We start from the raw sequence: 16,665 nt of genomic DNA, 5'->3' as shown, positions 1-16,665 counted from the left end.
GAAAAAGGAACAACACATATTTTTGTATTTTAAATAAGGTTAGAAAAGTTAGAATGCAAGCAAGCAAAAAGATAAAAAGAAAACACAAAGGATGTTTGATGATCTCCCTCAAAGGAAAACCCAAAGAGGTGAAGATTAGGAGGATACCATGCTGGTGATCTTTATTGAAATGCAAATGATATGATATGATATGTGGAATCTTAGGTGTAAAATTAGGATATGACACATATACATACATTTTTGAATATTTTCTCATAAACACACAGATACTTTGAGTTTTACAGAACTTGTGTATAATTGCAGACTCTAAAATATAAGTGAATGCTTACTTATATACTAGTCCTAAGTTAATCGTCTACAACAGTCGACTAAGCAAAATATGACACGTCTTTGTCTCCATGTTGACTCCAACTTCAACATACTTCCACGTGTAATTAAAAAAATGTCTGATCTTATCCATTTACACCTCATTCGACTATGTGGAGAAAACAAAAATTTGGAAAACTCTTAACTGTAAGTTGTAAATGCGCCTAAGAGGGGGGTGAATTAGGTGGTAAAATATTCTTCGATCTTGTTTCTGATTCGTGGTTATTTTTCGTTTAAGTGCGGAAAAATAAATTGCGGAAAGTAAAAAGACACCGGAATTTATAGTGGTTCCCTTCACACTCCGAAGGTAATCCACTCCCCTTTCGACTCGAAAGATATTTCACTATAGTTAGAATTATTGTACAGCCTACTCACACCAATGGTGATGCTTACTATCTAACCTATAGGTAATCAAGTGTATGAAGAACAATCCTCTTCAACACTAACCCTTGTGTCCAACAATCCTGGATCACAAGTCAAACAGAAATAAATCTTCTTTGATGATTTGAATAAAGTGTAGTACTATCAATCTTCTATTGATTGATCTTCTCCTTGGATAAATAATTCACTCAATGTAGTTTACAAGTGTTCAAACCGAATGATATGTATTCTTTTCAAGGTATATGAAGGTTTAATGCAAAGAGTACTTTAAGAAGGTTTTTGGACACTTGATAAAAAATATGAGTTTTTATAAGAGTGATTTAATTGAAAGTTTTTGCAAGAAAGGAGGTGTTTGTAAAAAAATGAGTAATGATGTTTATATAATGCTACAAACACCTTTTTGAAAGAGTACGATGAATGAAAAGATGTCATGATCCAAAGGAATGCAAAGAAAACATTTGAATGAAGAAATGCACCAATTTGCCAAAATTCATCAGTGGTAACCGGTTACTGCTCGGTGGGTAACCGGTTACTTGCTTCCAACGTCAAAAAATATTTGAAAAAATAACAGTGGTAACCGGTTACTGCTCGGTGGGTAACCGGTTACTGAAGCCCAGTTTTGAAAAATAGAATTTGGCAGAATGTGAAAAATGAAATGCAATACATCCTAATTTTCTATATGGACCAAGATATCATGGAATAAATATTTGAACACTTGTATATCATATTAGTGAAAGTTAGATATACCAAAGATGATACTTGATCCTTTGAAATGATATACTTCACTTGAATCTTTACTCCACTTCAATTCACTTCAAGTCTTTGACACCTTTTTGATCTTTTCACATGAGAATTGTTTAGAGATGTTGTAATCATCAAAATCATCAAGGAGCCATGTCTTCACAATGTCATCATTGGTGAAGGTTTTACCGAGAGCAATCAAGTGATTTCTTAGTATGGACGAGTTCTTCCGTATATCTCAATGTAAATCGGCAAAGGAGATTTGGGACACCTTGGTAGAAACACATGAAGGAACCGCCGAAGTGAAGAGATCGAGGCTAAACACTCTAAGTCAAGAATATGAGATATTCCGCATGCAGCCCGGTGAATCTATAGTTGCCTTACAAAAGAGATTCGTCCATCTAACAAATCACTTGATTGCTCTCGGTAAAACCTTCACCAATGATGATCTCAACCTGAAAGTCCTAAGATCTTTGACAAGAGAATGGCAACCGAAGGTGACCGCTATTTCGGAAAAGAAGAGTCTCTAAACGATGACATCCGCGTCTCTATTTGGCAAACTTCAAGAACACGAATTGGAACTTGGAAGGCTCGAGAAGCACGAAAGTCAAGAAAAGAAGTCCAAGGGAATTGCCTTGAAGGCTGATTCAAAAAATGACAAAGATGATGAGACGTCCGAAGATGAGAACTTTATGCTTCTTGTGAAGAAGCTTGGTAAGTTTTTTAATAAAAATCAAAGTTCCTCTTATCCTAAAAAGAATAAACATTTCAGAAAAAAGGAAGCATCAACATCAATGCAAGACGTCACTTGTTATGAATGTGGAAAGCAAGGTCACATAAAGTCGGATTGCCCGAAACTTGCAAAGAAAGGAGGATTCAAAGGAAAGAAGGAATTCAAGAACAAAAAGGCTTATGTTGCTTGGGACGATAATGAGATAAGTTCATCTTCGAAATCGGAAAGCGATGAATGTGCGAACATGGCTCTTATGGCATCACATCACTCCGATGAAGAAATCGACGAGGTTAGTAGCAACTTTTCAGTTTATGACAATGACGCACAAGATGTTATAGATGAACTTTTAAAAGAATGCAAGACGTTGTATAAAAGTATTTCATCCCAAAAGAAACAAATTTCATCTTTAGAAGAAAATAATATTGCTTTGAAAAAATATATTGAAAGTGAAAAACAAAAGTTGATGGATGAAAAACAAAGTCTTGTATGTAAGAATTGTGAGTCTTTATCTTTCCAAATTGTTCAACTTAAAAGAGATTTCACTATAGTTAGAATTATTGTACAACCTACTCACACCAATGGTGATGCTTACTATCTAACCTATAGGTAATCAAGTGTATGAAGAACAATCCTCTTCAACACTAACCCTTGTGTCCAACAATCCTGGATCACAAGTCAAACAGAAATAAATCTTCTTTGATGATTTGAATAAAGTGTAGTATTATCAATCTTCTATTGATTGATCTTCTCCTTGGATAAATAATTCACTCAATGTAGTATACAAGTGTTCAAACCGAATGATATGTATTCTTTTCAAGGTATATGAAGGTTTAATGCAAAGAATACTTTAAGAAGGTTTTTGGACACTTGATAAAAAATCTGAGTTTTTATAAGAGTGATTTAATTGAAAGTTTTTGCAAGAAAGGAGGTGTTTGTAAAAAAATGAGTAATGATGTTTATATAATGCTACAAACACCTTTTTGAAAGAGTACGATGAATGAAAAGATGTCATGATCCAAAGGAATGCAAAGAAAACATTTGAATGAAGAAATGCACCAATTTGCCAAAATTCATCAGTGGTAACCGGTTACTGCTCGGTGGGTAACCGGTTACTTGCTTCCAACGTCAAAAAATATTTGAAAAAATAACAGTGGTAACCGGTTACTGCTCGGTGGGTAACCGGTTACTGAAGCCCAGTTTTGAAAAATAGAATTTGGCAGAATGTGAAAAATGAAATGCAATACATCCTAATTTTCTATATGGACCAAGATATCATGGAATAAATATTTGAACACTTGTATATCATATTAGTGAAAGTTAGATATACCAAAGATGATACTTGATCCTTTGAAATGATATACTTCACTTGAATCTTTACTCCACTTCAATTCACTTCAAGTCTTTGACACCTTTTTGATCTTTTCACATGAGAATTGTTTAGAGATGTTGTAATCATCAAAATCATCAAGGAGCCATGTCTTCACAATGTCATCATTGGTGAAGGTTTTACCGAGAGCAATCAAGTGATTTCTTAGTATGGACGAGTTCTTCCGTATATCTCAATGTAAATCGGCAAAGGAGATTTGGGACACCTTGGTAGAAACACATGAAGGAACCGCCGAAGTGAAGAGATCGAGGCTAAACACTCTAAGTCAAGAATATGAGATATTCCGCATGCAGCCCGGTGAATCTATAGTTGCCTTACAAAAGAGATTCGTCCATCTAACAAATCACTTGATTGCTCTCGGTAAAACCTTCACCAATGATGATCTCAACCTGAAAGTCCTAAGATCTTTGACAAGAGAATGGCAACCGAAGGTGACCGCTATTTCGGAAAAGAAGAGTCTCTAAACGATGACATCCGCGTCTCTATTTGGCAAACTTCAAGAACACGAATTGGAACTTGGAAGGCTCGAGAAGCACGAAAGTCAAGAAAAGAAGTCCAAGGGAATTGCCTTGAAGGCTGATTCAAAAAATGACAAAGATGATGAGACGTCCGAAGATGAGAACTTTATGCTTCTTGTGAAGAAGCTTGGTAAGTTTTTTAATAAAAATCAAAGTTCCTCTTATCCTAAAAAGAATAAACATTTCAGAAAAAAGGAAGCATCAACATCAATGCAAGACGTCACTTGTTATGAATGTGGAAAGCAAGGTCACATAAAGTCGGATTGCCCGAAACTTGCAAAGAAAGGAGGATTCAAAGGAAAGAAGGAATTCAAGAACAAAAAGGCTTATGTTGCTTGGGACGATAATGAGATAAGTTCATCTTCGAAATCGGAAAGCGATGAATGTGCGAACATGGCTCTTATGGCATCACATCACTCCGATGAAGAAATCGACGAGGTTAGTAGCAACTTTTCAGTTTATGACAATGACGCACAAGATGTTATAGATGAACTTTTAAAAGAATGCAAGACGTTGTATAAAAGTATTTCATCCCAAAAGAAACAAATTTCATCTTTAGAAGAAAATAATATTGCTTTGAAAAAATATATTGAAAGTGAAAAACAAAAGTTGATGGATGAAAAACAAAGTCTTGTATGTAAGAATTGTGAGTCTTTATCTTTCCAAATTGTTCAACTTAAAAGAGATTTCACTATAGTTAGAATTATTGTACAACCTACTCACACCAATGGTGATGCTTACTATCTAACCTATAGGTAATCAAGTGTATGAAGAACAATCCTCTTCAACACTAACCCTTGTGTCCAACAATCCTGGATCACAAGTCAAACAGAAATAAATCTTCTTTGATGATTTGAATAAAGTGTAGTATTATCAATCTTCTATTGATTGATCTTCTCCTTGGATAAATAATTCACTCAATGTAGTATACAAGTGTTCAAACCGAATGATATGTATTCTTTTCAAGGTATATGAAGGTTTAATGCAAAGAATACTTTAAGAAGGTTTTTGGACACTTGATAAAAAATCTGAGTTTTTATAAGAGTGATTTAATTGAAAGTTTTTGCAAGAAAGGAGGTGTTTGTAAAAAAATGAGTAATGATGTTTATATAATGCTACAAACACCTTTTTGAAAGAGTACGATGAATGAAAAGATGTCATGATCCAAAGGAATGCAAAGAAAACATTTGAATGAAGAAATGCACCAATTTGCCAAAATTCATCAGTGGTAACCGGTTACTGCTCGGTGGGTAACCGGTTACTTGCTTCCAACGTCAAAAAATATTTGAAAAAATAACAGTGGTAACCGGTTACTGCTCGGTGGGTAACCGGTTACTGAAGCCCAGTTTTGAAAAATAGAATTTGGCAGAATGTGAAAAATGAAATGCAATACATCCTAATTTTCTATATGGACCAAGATATCATGGAATAAATATTTGAACACTTGTATATCATATTAGTGAAAGTTAGATATACCAAAGATGATACTTGATCCTTTGAAATGATATACTTCACTTGAATCTTTACTCCACTTCAATTCACTTCAAGTCTTTGACACCTTTTTGATCTTTTCACATGAGAATTGTTTAGAGATGTTGTAATCATCAAAATCATCAAGGAGCCATGTCTTCACAATGTCATCATTGGTGAAGGTTTTACCGAGAGCAATCAAGTGATTTCTTAGTATGGACGAGTTCTTCCGTATATCTCAATGTAAATCGGCAAAGGAGATTTGGGACACCTTGGTAGAAACACATGAAGGAACCGCCGAAGTGAAGAGATCGAGGCTAAACACTCTAAGTCAAGAATATGAGATATTCCGCATGCAGCCCGGTGAATCTATAGTTGCCTTACAAAAGAGATTCGTCCATCTAACAAATCACTTGATTGCTCTCGGTAAAACCTTCACCAATGATGATCTCAACCTGAAAGTCCTAAGATCTTTGACAAGAGAATGGCAACCGAAGGTGACCGCTATTTCGGAAAAGAAGAGTCTCTAAACGATGACATCCGCGTCTCTATTTGGCAAACTTCAAGAACACGAATTGGAACTTGGAAGGCTCGAGAAGCACGAAAGTCAAGAAAAGAAGTCCAAGGGAATTGCCTTGAAGGCTGATTCAAAAAATGACAAAGATGATGAGACGTCCGAAGATGAGAACTTTATGCTTCTTGTGAAGAAGCTTGGTAAGTTTTTTAATAAAAATCAAAGTTCCTCTTATCCTAAAAAGAATAAACATTTCAGAAAAAAGGAAGCATCAACATCAATGCAAGACGTCACTTGTTATGAATGTGGAAAGCAAGGTCACATAAAGTCGGATTGCCCGAAACTTGCAAAGAAAGGAGGATTCAAAGGAAAGAAGGAATTCAAGAACAAAAAGGCTTATGTTGCTTGGGACGATAATGAGATAAGTTCATCTTCGAAATCGGAAAGCGATGAATGTGCGAACATGGCTCTTATGGCATCACATCACTCCGATGAAGAAATCGACGAGGTTAGTAGCAACTTTTCAGTTTATGACAATGACGCACAAGATGTTATAGATGAACTTTTAAAAGAATGCAAGACGTTGTATAAAAGTATTTCATCCCAAAAGAAACAAATTTCATCTTTAGAAGAAAATAATATTGCTTTGAAAAAATATATTGAAAGTGAAAAACAAAAGTTGATGGATGAAAAACAAAGTCTTGTATGTAAGAATTGTGAGTCTTTATCTTTCCAAATTGTTCAACTTAAAAGAGATTTCACTATAGTTAGAATTATTGTACAACCTACTCACACCAATGGTGATGCTTACTATCTAACCTATAGGTAATCAAGTGTATGAAGAACAATCCTCTTCAACACTAACCCTTGTGTCCAACAATCCTGGATCACAAGTCAAACAGAAATAAATCTTCTTTGATGATTTGAATAAAGTGTAGTATTATCAATCTTCTATTGATTGATCTTCTCCTTGGATAAATAATTCACTCAATGTAGTATACAAGTGTTCAAACCGAATGATATGTATTCTTTTCAAGGTATATGAAGGTTTAATGCAAAGAATACTTTAAGAAGGTTTTTGGACACTTGATAAAAAATCTGAGTTTTTATAAGAGTGATTTAATTGAAAGTTTTTGCAAGAAAGGAGGTGTTTGTAAAAAAATGAGTAATGATGTTTATATATTGCTACAAACACCTTTTTGAAAGAGTACGATGAATGAAAAGATGTCATGATCCAAAGGAATGCAAAGAAAACATTTGAATGAAGAAATGCACCAATTTGCCAAAATTCATCAGTGGTAACCGGTTACTGCTCGGTGGGTAACCGGTTACTTTCTTCCAACGTCAAAAAATATTTGAAAAAATAACAGTGGTAACCGGTTACTGCTCGGTGGGTAACCGGTTACTGAAGCTCAGTTTTGAAAAATAGAATTTGGCAGAATGTGAAAAATGAAATGCAATACATCCTAATTTTCTATATGGACCAAGATATCATGGAATAAATATTTGAACACTTGTATATCATATTAGTGAAAGTTAGATATACCAAAGATGATACTTGATCCTTTGAAATGATATACTTCACTTGAATCTTTACTCCACTTCAATTCACTTCAAGTCTTTGACACCTTTTTGATCTTTTCACATGAGAATTGTTGAGAGATGTTATAATCATCAAAATCATCAAGGAGCCATGTCTTCACAATGTCATCATTGGTGAAGGTTTTACCGAGAGCAATCAAGTGATTTCTTAGTATGGACGAGTTCTTCCGTATATCTCAATGTAAATCGGCAAAGGAGATTTGGGACACCTTGGTAGAAACACATGAAGGAACCGCCGAAGTGAAGAGATCGAGGCTAAACACTCTAAGTCAAGAATATAAGATGTTCCGCATGCAGCCCGGTGAATCTATAGTTGCCTTACAAAAGAGATTCGTCCATCTAACAAATCACTTGATTGCTCTCGGTAAAACCTTCACCAATGATGATCTCAACCTGAAAGTCCTAAGATCTTTGACAAGAGAATGGCAACCGAAGGTGACCGCTATTTCGGAAAAGAAGAGTCTCTCAACGATGACATCCGCGTCTCTATTTGGCAAACTTCAAGAACACGAATTGGAACTTGGAAGGCTCGAGAAGCATGAAACTCAAGAAAAGAAGTCCAAGGGAATTGCCTTGAAGGCTGATTCAAAAAATGACAAAGATGATGAGACGTCCGAAGATGAGAACTTTATGCTTCTTGTGAAGAAGCTTGGTAAGTTTTTTAATAAAAATCAAAGTTCCTCTTATCCTAAAAAGAATAAACATTTCAGGAAAACGGAAGCATCCTCATCAATGCAAGACGTCACTTGTTATGAATGTGGAAAGCAAGGTCACATAAAGCCGGATTGCCCGAAACTTGCAAAGAAAGGAGGATTCAAAGGCAAGAAGGAATTCAAGAACAAAAAGGCTTATGTTGCTTGGGACGATAATGAGATAAGTTCATCTTCGGAATTGGAAAGCGATGAATGTGCGAACATGGCTCTTATGGCATCACATCACTCCCATGAAGAAATCGATGAGGTTAGTAGCAACTTTTCAATTTATGACAATGACGCACAAGATGTTATAGATGAACTTTTAAAAGAATGCAAGACGTTGTATAAAAGTATTTCATCCCAAAAGAAACAAATTTCATCTTTAGAATAAAATAATATTGCTTTAAAAAAATATATTGAAAGTGAAAAACAAAAGTTGATGGATGAAAAACAAAGTCTTGTATGTAAGAATTGTGAGTCTTTATCTTTCCAAATTGTTCAACTTAAATTAGATTTCACTATAGTTAGAATTATTGTACAGCCTACTCACACCAATGGTGATGCTTACTATCTAACCTATAGGTAATCAAGTGTATGAAGAACAATCCTCTTCAACACTAACCCTTGTGTCCAACAATCCTGGATCACAAGTCAAACAGAAATAAATCTTCTTTGATGATTTGAATAAAGTGTAGTACTATCATTCTTCTATTGATTGATCTTCTCCTTGGATAAATAATTCACTCAATGTAGTATACAAGTGTTCAAACCGAATGATATGTATTCTTTTCAAGGTATATGAAGGTTTAATGCAAAGAATACTTTAAGAAGGTTTTTGGACACTTGATAAAAAATCTGAGTTTTTATAAGAGTGATTTAATTGAAAGTTTTTGCAAGAAAGGAGGTGTTTGTAAAAAAATGAGTAATGATGTTTATATATTGCTACAAACACCTTTTTGAAAGAGTACGATGAATGAAAAGATGTCATGATCCAAAGGAATGCAAAGAAAACATTTGAATGAAGAAATGCACCAATTTACCAAAATTCATCAGTGGTAACCGGTTACTGCTCGGTGGATAACCGGTTACTTGCTTCCAACGTCAAAAAATATTTGAAAAAATAACAGTGGTAACCGGTTACTGCTCAGTGGGTAACCGGTTACTGAAGCCCAATTTTGAAAAATAGAATTTGGCAGAATGTGAAAAATGAAATGCAATACATCCTAATTTTCTATATGGACCAAGATATCATGGAATAAATATTTGAACACTTGTATATCATATTAGTGAAAGTTAGATATACCAAAGATGATACTTGATCCTTTGAAATGATATACTTCACTTGAATCTTTACTCCACTTCAATTCACTTCAAGTCTTTGACACCTTTTTGATCTTTTCACATGAGAATTGTTGAGAGATGTTGTAATCATCAAAATCATCAAGGAGCCATGTCTTCACAATCTCCCCCTTTTTGATGATGACAACTCACTACTTGAAAGTTGATTCTAAACTTGTTTCTCTAAACCAAGGATATCTCCCCCTATGCAAGTGTTCCCCCTTTCTTTTGTAATATGAGCAAAGCTTTGGAAATGTGTATATTTCCTACAAAATGTTAGAGAAACAAAAAACAACAAGCAATTCTTCTCCCCTTTTGTCATTAGCAAAAAGGTTGGGAAAAGACTTGATAAAAAAACAGTCATACATGCACAAACATAATAGCATTCATTCACAAAATATGATAACCAAGGTTTAAACACTTGAAAACATGATATTGTACTAGATAATTAGAAACATAACACATAAAAAACTACAACAATAGATATGATAAGAACAAAACAAGACCAAAACACTTAATCACTTCCGGAACCCTCTTCTATCTCCACATCTTCTTCTTCTTCAAAGGACGGTTTAGAGCGGTAAAGCTTGAGAAGTTTGTTAATCCCACGCATTGCTTGATGATGATTGGAGTTCATTTGCAATTTCATAGCCATCATCTCATGATGAAGAGATTCCAAGGAGTATCCTCCTTCCGGGGCAGCAACATCCAATTCATCTCTATATCTATAAATGTCATCCGGAGCAAGAACAATTCCGGTATTCTTAGTGATTGTGGTTTTGTTGATCTCACACAGTTGTTCATCCATCTCAAGATATTCTTCATTTTCAAGAGGAACATTAAAATAAGCCAATAATTTTGAGACAAAGTAAGCATATGGCAGTCCTCCGGCGAGACCAAGCTGATGTTTCAAATGGTAAAAGAACAAATATGACCAATTTATATCCCATCCCATTTTCAAGGCTTTAATCAAAAACACATCAAAGTCAGTCACTTGAGCATGATTAGAATGTCGAGGCACCAAAATGTATGCTAAAACATAGTGTAACATCCGGTCACTAATAGTCAAGGATTTAGCATACTTGATAACACGAGATGATTGAGATTGTCTACCAATTAAATCATCATGAGTTCCACGAGAAATCTCAACAAAATAGTTCAAAGTATCAAAATCTTTCCATTCCTCACTTGGAATAAAACCGATACGGAATTCATATCCCTCATTTGGAATTCCTAAACATTTAGAAATATCTTCTAACCCAATAGACATCTTAGTATTGTTAACAGAAGACTCCATACATATGTCACCAAACTCATCATGTGCAAACTTAATATTGCGATAAAAAGTTTTAACCAATTCGGGATAAATCAAGCCTACCTCAGAGACCAAATCTTTCACACCAGAGTTTTGCAGAAGCTCCTCAAAATTGAAGCTGTGAGAAGGAAAGGCGGTGAACTTCACATATTTTGTCTTCATCAATTCCCTTCTACCAACTTCAGATTTGGATTTCTTAGCCTTTGAAGGTTGCATGTCCACAGTTTCTTCCCTAATTTCATCAGCTTGAGAACTTTCACCAATAGGTTGCTTTCCTTTGTTCTTCTTGGAAGGAGCCATGATTTTGGTTTTGAGAGTTAGGGTTTGAAAGGGAAATCCGAAAATGAAACTTGATTGAGAGAGGTGAAGATGGTTGGATGTTGGAAGAGAGAGTGGGTTTGATATTTAAGAGGTTGATTTATGATTTTGAGTAAGTGGGTGTGATTTTCTTGAAAATGGGTTTATGACATTGAAGGTGGAAGGTGGAAGATGGAAGTGTTACAAGACAAAGTGATAAACACACATAAATAGCAACACATGTGAATGTTTTTAAAATTAATTTTTTTCTGACTTTATCAGTGGTAACCGGTTACTACCCCGCAGGTAACCGGTTACGCATGCAAAAATACGAAAAATAAAAGAAAACACGAACAGCGGTAACCGGTTATTACCCTGAAGGTAACCGGTTACTCAAACCAAAAAAGCAAAAACAGCAGCTTGATACAGCAAATATGGTGAGGAATTTCCAAAAATTATCACTTAGACATATTTAAACACATATTAAGGCAACTTTTAGTCAAAAACACATATCATGAAACATAATATACATTGTAGAAAAATCGAAAAACGTCATACTTTCGACATAGAATGCATAAAAAGGGAAACTTACCGAACTCAAAAAATTATATAAACTACATACCGTTCATCCTTGATGATGTACCATGAATATTCGATGAAAAAATCAGAGATCCGTTTCGCTCAAAATTCCAAGTTCTCGGCGAATCTTGAAAAATTGCTCTTTAGCCAATGGTTTTGTGAATATATCGGCAAGTTGGTTATGTGTATCCACGAACGTAACATCTACATCTCCGTTGAGCACGTGATCTCAAAGGAAATGATGTCGGATATCTATGTGCTTTGTCCTTGAATGCATGACCGGGTTCTTTGTGATGTTGATGGCACTTGTGTTATCGCATCGAAGAGGAATGCAGCCGAGATCTACACCAAAATCAAGAAGTTGTTGCTTAAGCCATAAGATCTGTGCACAATAACTTCCTGCTGCAATGTACTCCGCTTCGGCCGTGCTAAGTGTGACACATGCTTGCTTCTTGCATGCCCACGACACTAGTGCATTCCCGAGAATGTGACAAGTACCACTTGTGCTTTTCTTATCGGTCTTACATCCTGCATAATCAGCGTTAGAATAACCAATCAAGGAACATATACTACCTTTTGGATACCATAGTCCGACGCTCGTTGTTCCTTTGAGATACTTCATAATCCTCTTCACGGCGGTGAGATGCGATTCCTTCGGATTTGCTTGAAAGCGTGCACACAAACGTACACTAAACATAATGTCAGGACGGCTTACCGTCAAATATAGTAATGAACCAATCATACCTCGATATTTTGTGATATCTATTGAAACTCCGGATTCATCTTGATCAACGTACGTTCCGGATCCCATAGGAGTGGACATCACTTTGCAACTATCCAAATCGAATCTTTTCAACAATTCCTTGCAATACTTGGATTGGTTGATGAAGATGTCATCCTTTGTTTGCTTGATTTGTAGTCCAAGAAAATAGTTCAATTTTCCCATCATGGACATCTCGAATTCTCCTTGCATCATAATTGAAAACTCTTCGCAAAGATCTTTGTTTGTTGAACCGAAGATGATGTCGTCGACATAGACTTGAGCCAATAAGGTGTTACCCTTGATCTTCTTTATGAACAAAGTCGTGTCAACCTTTCCTTTTACAAATCCCTTATTGAAATTCTGGTGTAGTCAGAATTCAGATGTTATCCACCACGACATGACATCTGATCTAACATTGTAACTAATACAGCAAGATAGTTATTAACCACTGTACTAATATGCACAGGTTCACAGATGTCACGACATCTCATTCTATGTCGCCCTAGAATGTATGAACCCCTGGTTCTGTGCTTCAGGAAGAAAGACTCAACAGAAGTCAAACCTAGCACTCACTTCAGTTGTTTTCTTCCATAGTTATCAGCATGATGTCTTACTGTTGATTTGAACATCATCTGTTACAGCATTACAGGTTTACCTTATTTTATAACTGGCACAATTATAACATGCAAAAGGTAAAAACACAAGTAATTGTTAACCCAGTTCAGTCCAACATGACCTACATCTGGGGGCTACCAAGCCAGGAAGAAGATCCACTATTAGTAGTATCAATTCAGAGTTAAACTCCCCCGTTTACAACTCATCACTTAATCCCTACCCAATGCAATCTATACCTAGGAACTCCTAGATAGAAACCTCCAGTTTCCATTCCTATCACTACAAATACAATGTAATGTGCAAACACCTTGAACTTGCTTCACAGCTTCATTCAAGAACATAATCACTCTTGCCTACAGGCTTTGAGTGACAAACACTCTCAGGTTTACCACTGAGAGACACATGGTAACCTTCCCACAGATTGGGAGGTTTACCTTACACACACCCCTAAAAATTCATTCTAAGAGGCTTACAAAGACTAGATTACAATCAGCTATTTATAACCTAATCACCCAAGTGGATTTGGGCCTTCAGAAATCGCAGCAAACTTCTCCTTTGCTGTTACAACATCAGCAGAAACTTTCTGCTACAAACAAGGTCTTCAATCTTTTAGTTCCTAAAATATCTCCAAATTTAGTTCCTAAAATATCTCCATATTTAGTTCCTAAAATATCTCCACATTTAGTTCCTAAAATATCTCAAGACCTCCACAAATAATGCCACATAGGATTCTAACTAATTTCCACATATTAGTGTGCTAACAAATAGGCTATTTGTTAGGTTCCTTAATTGTAGCTTGGTTGTTGGTTTCCTGGATTTTCTCTAAGCTGTTGACTTCCTGAAGAATAGCCCAAGAAAAAGCTGAAACAGAAAACTGCACAACCTACAATTTAGCATATGCTGTCAGACATGAATGTTACGACATTCAGCTTGACATCAAGGTCCATATGCTGAGTCTGTTTTTCCAGAAAACAGACTGTACAATTTTGCTGACTTGTACATGATCAAAATGACCATACTACAGTAACAGCTTACATTAATAAATGTCAAAGTGTCCAACTTAACATTTACACATTTGGTCTTAAGTTAGTTCTGTTATTCTCTTGAAGAACAAACTAAGTTACATGCTGAAGTATAGCAGAACACCACTCTGCCTAATCTTCAGTAGCTGCTGTCAATGATGAATGTCACAACATCCAGTTTGACATTCAGTCAGTAGGCCTTATGCCAGGTCTGGTTCTTCCTTGATAACCAGACTGCAAATGAATACTAAGTTCTAACAGAACTTCTGTTCCTTAGTATCTGTTGACAGGTATGAATGTCACAGCATTCAATAATCCTGTGTTAGCTAGTCCTGCAGTAACTACAATGTAGTCACATATACATGTCATGACATCAGTCAAGACATTAGTGTTTTACCATATAATGCAGCCAATCAAACACCTACAAACTCCCCCTTTGGCAAATTTTTGGCTAAAACACTTTGATCCCCATAACAGAGTTCATAGCAGCGGAATAATACTAGCTAATACACTCAGAGTGGCAGCACACTCACACACATGGAAGTTAAATAAAAACTTCACATAGCAGCACACACATATTAGAAGTTGCACCTAAACTTCAACATCAGCTGCAGGGGGGAATCTTCAGATCTGTCATGAGAGTCTGTTGTAGAGACCCACTCTGTTTGTCAGGGGTATTGGTGGTTATTACTCCCCCTTTTTGTCAAAAATGTTGCCAAAGCCAGCAACATAGCCAGAGCACACTGACAGAGTTCCAAACTTGGTTTTACTTCACAGTTTCAACCAAGTTCACATCCACTTGATCTTGCTTCACAGCTTCGATCAAGTAATCACCCACTTTTGCTTTACAGTAGGTACAGCCATATCAGATTCCAAGACTTTGAGTCTGACATCTTGATCCACTCTTGCATGAACACTTTCTTGAACTCCAGCAGGCACATAAGATATCTTATGTTAAGACATCTTGTGAATACTCTGTCCTTTTTGTTAACAAGGCAAACTATCAGCAGTTTAAACCACATAATAGTAGTTTAGTCAGCAGCAGGAGCAAAAACAATTACTAGGTATGGCTACTAGTAATACACACATGCACAAGGGTACTTCTTCTCCCCCTAAATCTGTGCATTCATCAAATAACAGCTGCTGTAACTCCAGCACCTGTACCAGCCAGAATGTCCTACTGGCATATGCTTCCATATTGTCATGACATCCGGTCAGACATTCTTCTGCTCACTCAGCCTTGACACATACCTTGTTATCCCACTATCTAACAGGTTTCCAAACCTTGTTATCTGAGAACACATAGACCACAAGCTTGATGATTACTTGCAGTGCAAGGACAGAACTCCCCCTGTCATGAACAACCCATTCTCCTCTTGAAGCTTGGAGATCACACATGGGCATATCCAACATCCCAAAGTTGGACCTTCACATACTTCCTGATTCAAAGAGACTCCAGACCATTTGATGAATGGAAAACATAAGACGCATCTTCATGTCTTCAAGAGCACACCCTCTGTTCAACCCTCTTAGCTGAACACATTCACACTCTGTGTCAATCTCTCTTCTAACCAGAACAGAAGACCACTTCACAAGATGTTCTAACATCAGCTGGGACATCCTTCATAACAGGACAAGGCACACCATCTGATAGTCTTCAGATATCACTGAGTCACCGGGTTGATCAAGAAGAACCCAGACATACATTGGGACATATACATTTTCATCCCATTACAAGAGATAATCTTCCATAGATAGCTCAGAACTCCTACCACAAGCTCCAAGGGATGAATAGAAAACACCTCCTTTAGTCTTCAACTTACTACTTTTCTGCTCAAAAGTAATTTGTCTCAGACTTTCCTCAAGAATAATCAGCTGCCATATGGATTATCTTGATTCTTCGAACTCACTCCTGAGATAGACCAAATGCCACTGGTTGATTACCTCCTTCATGAATCCTCATATGACAAGGTCAAATGCTGCTTTTTGACCTCCCCAAGTTTATCAGACTTCTCCCAAAGATATTCTGACCTTCCAAGTGAGACTTGAACTTCAAGCTTTTTGAAGTATCCAATCTACAACCCTGTAGACCTTTCTATCTCAAGTTGATGTGCCACTTCACCAACTAAGAATCTGATGTTGAACCAAATGTCACAACATTGTGTTTTGACATCCAGCTGTTGAATTCAGCTCCTTCTTCTGCCACTTGAAAGAACTTCCTCCCTTCACAGAACAAGAGTTCAATGTTCTCATAGACTTGATTGTGGAACCAAGTTTGAGTAACCAACCTCCATCCTGCAGGTTTGCAGTTAAGTCATCCAAGCTCACA

Source organism: Lathyrus oleraceus, chromosome 5 (genome assembly GCF_024323335.1).
Source record: "Lathyrus oleraceus cultivar Zhongwan6 chromosome 5, CAAS_Psat_ZW6_1.0, whole genome shotgun sequence".
NCBI classification, from domain to species: domain Eukaryota; kingdom Viridiplantae; phylum Streptophyta; class Magnoliopsida; order Fabales; family Fabaceae; genus Lathyrus; species Lathyrus oleraceus.
The sequence above is the reverse complement of the archived record's forward strand: the minus strand, read 5'-3'. Positions refer to the sequence as shown.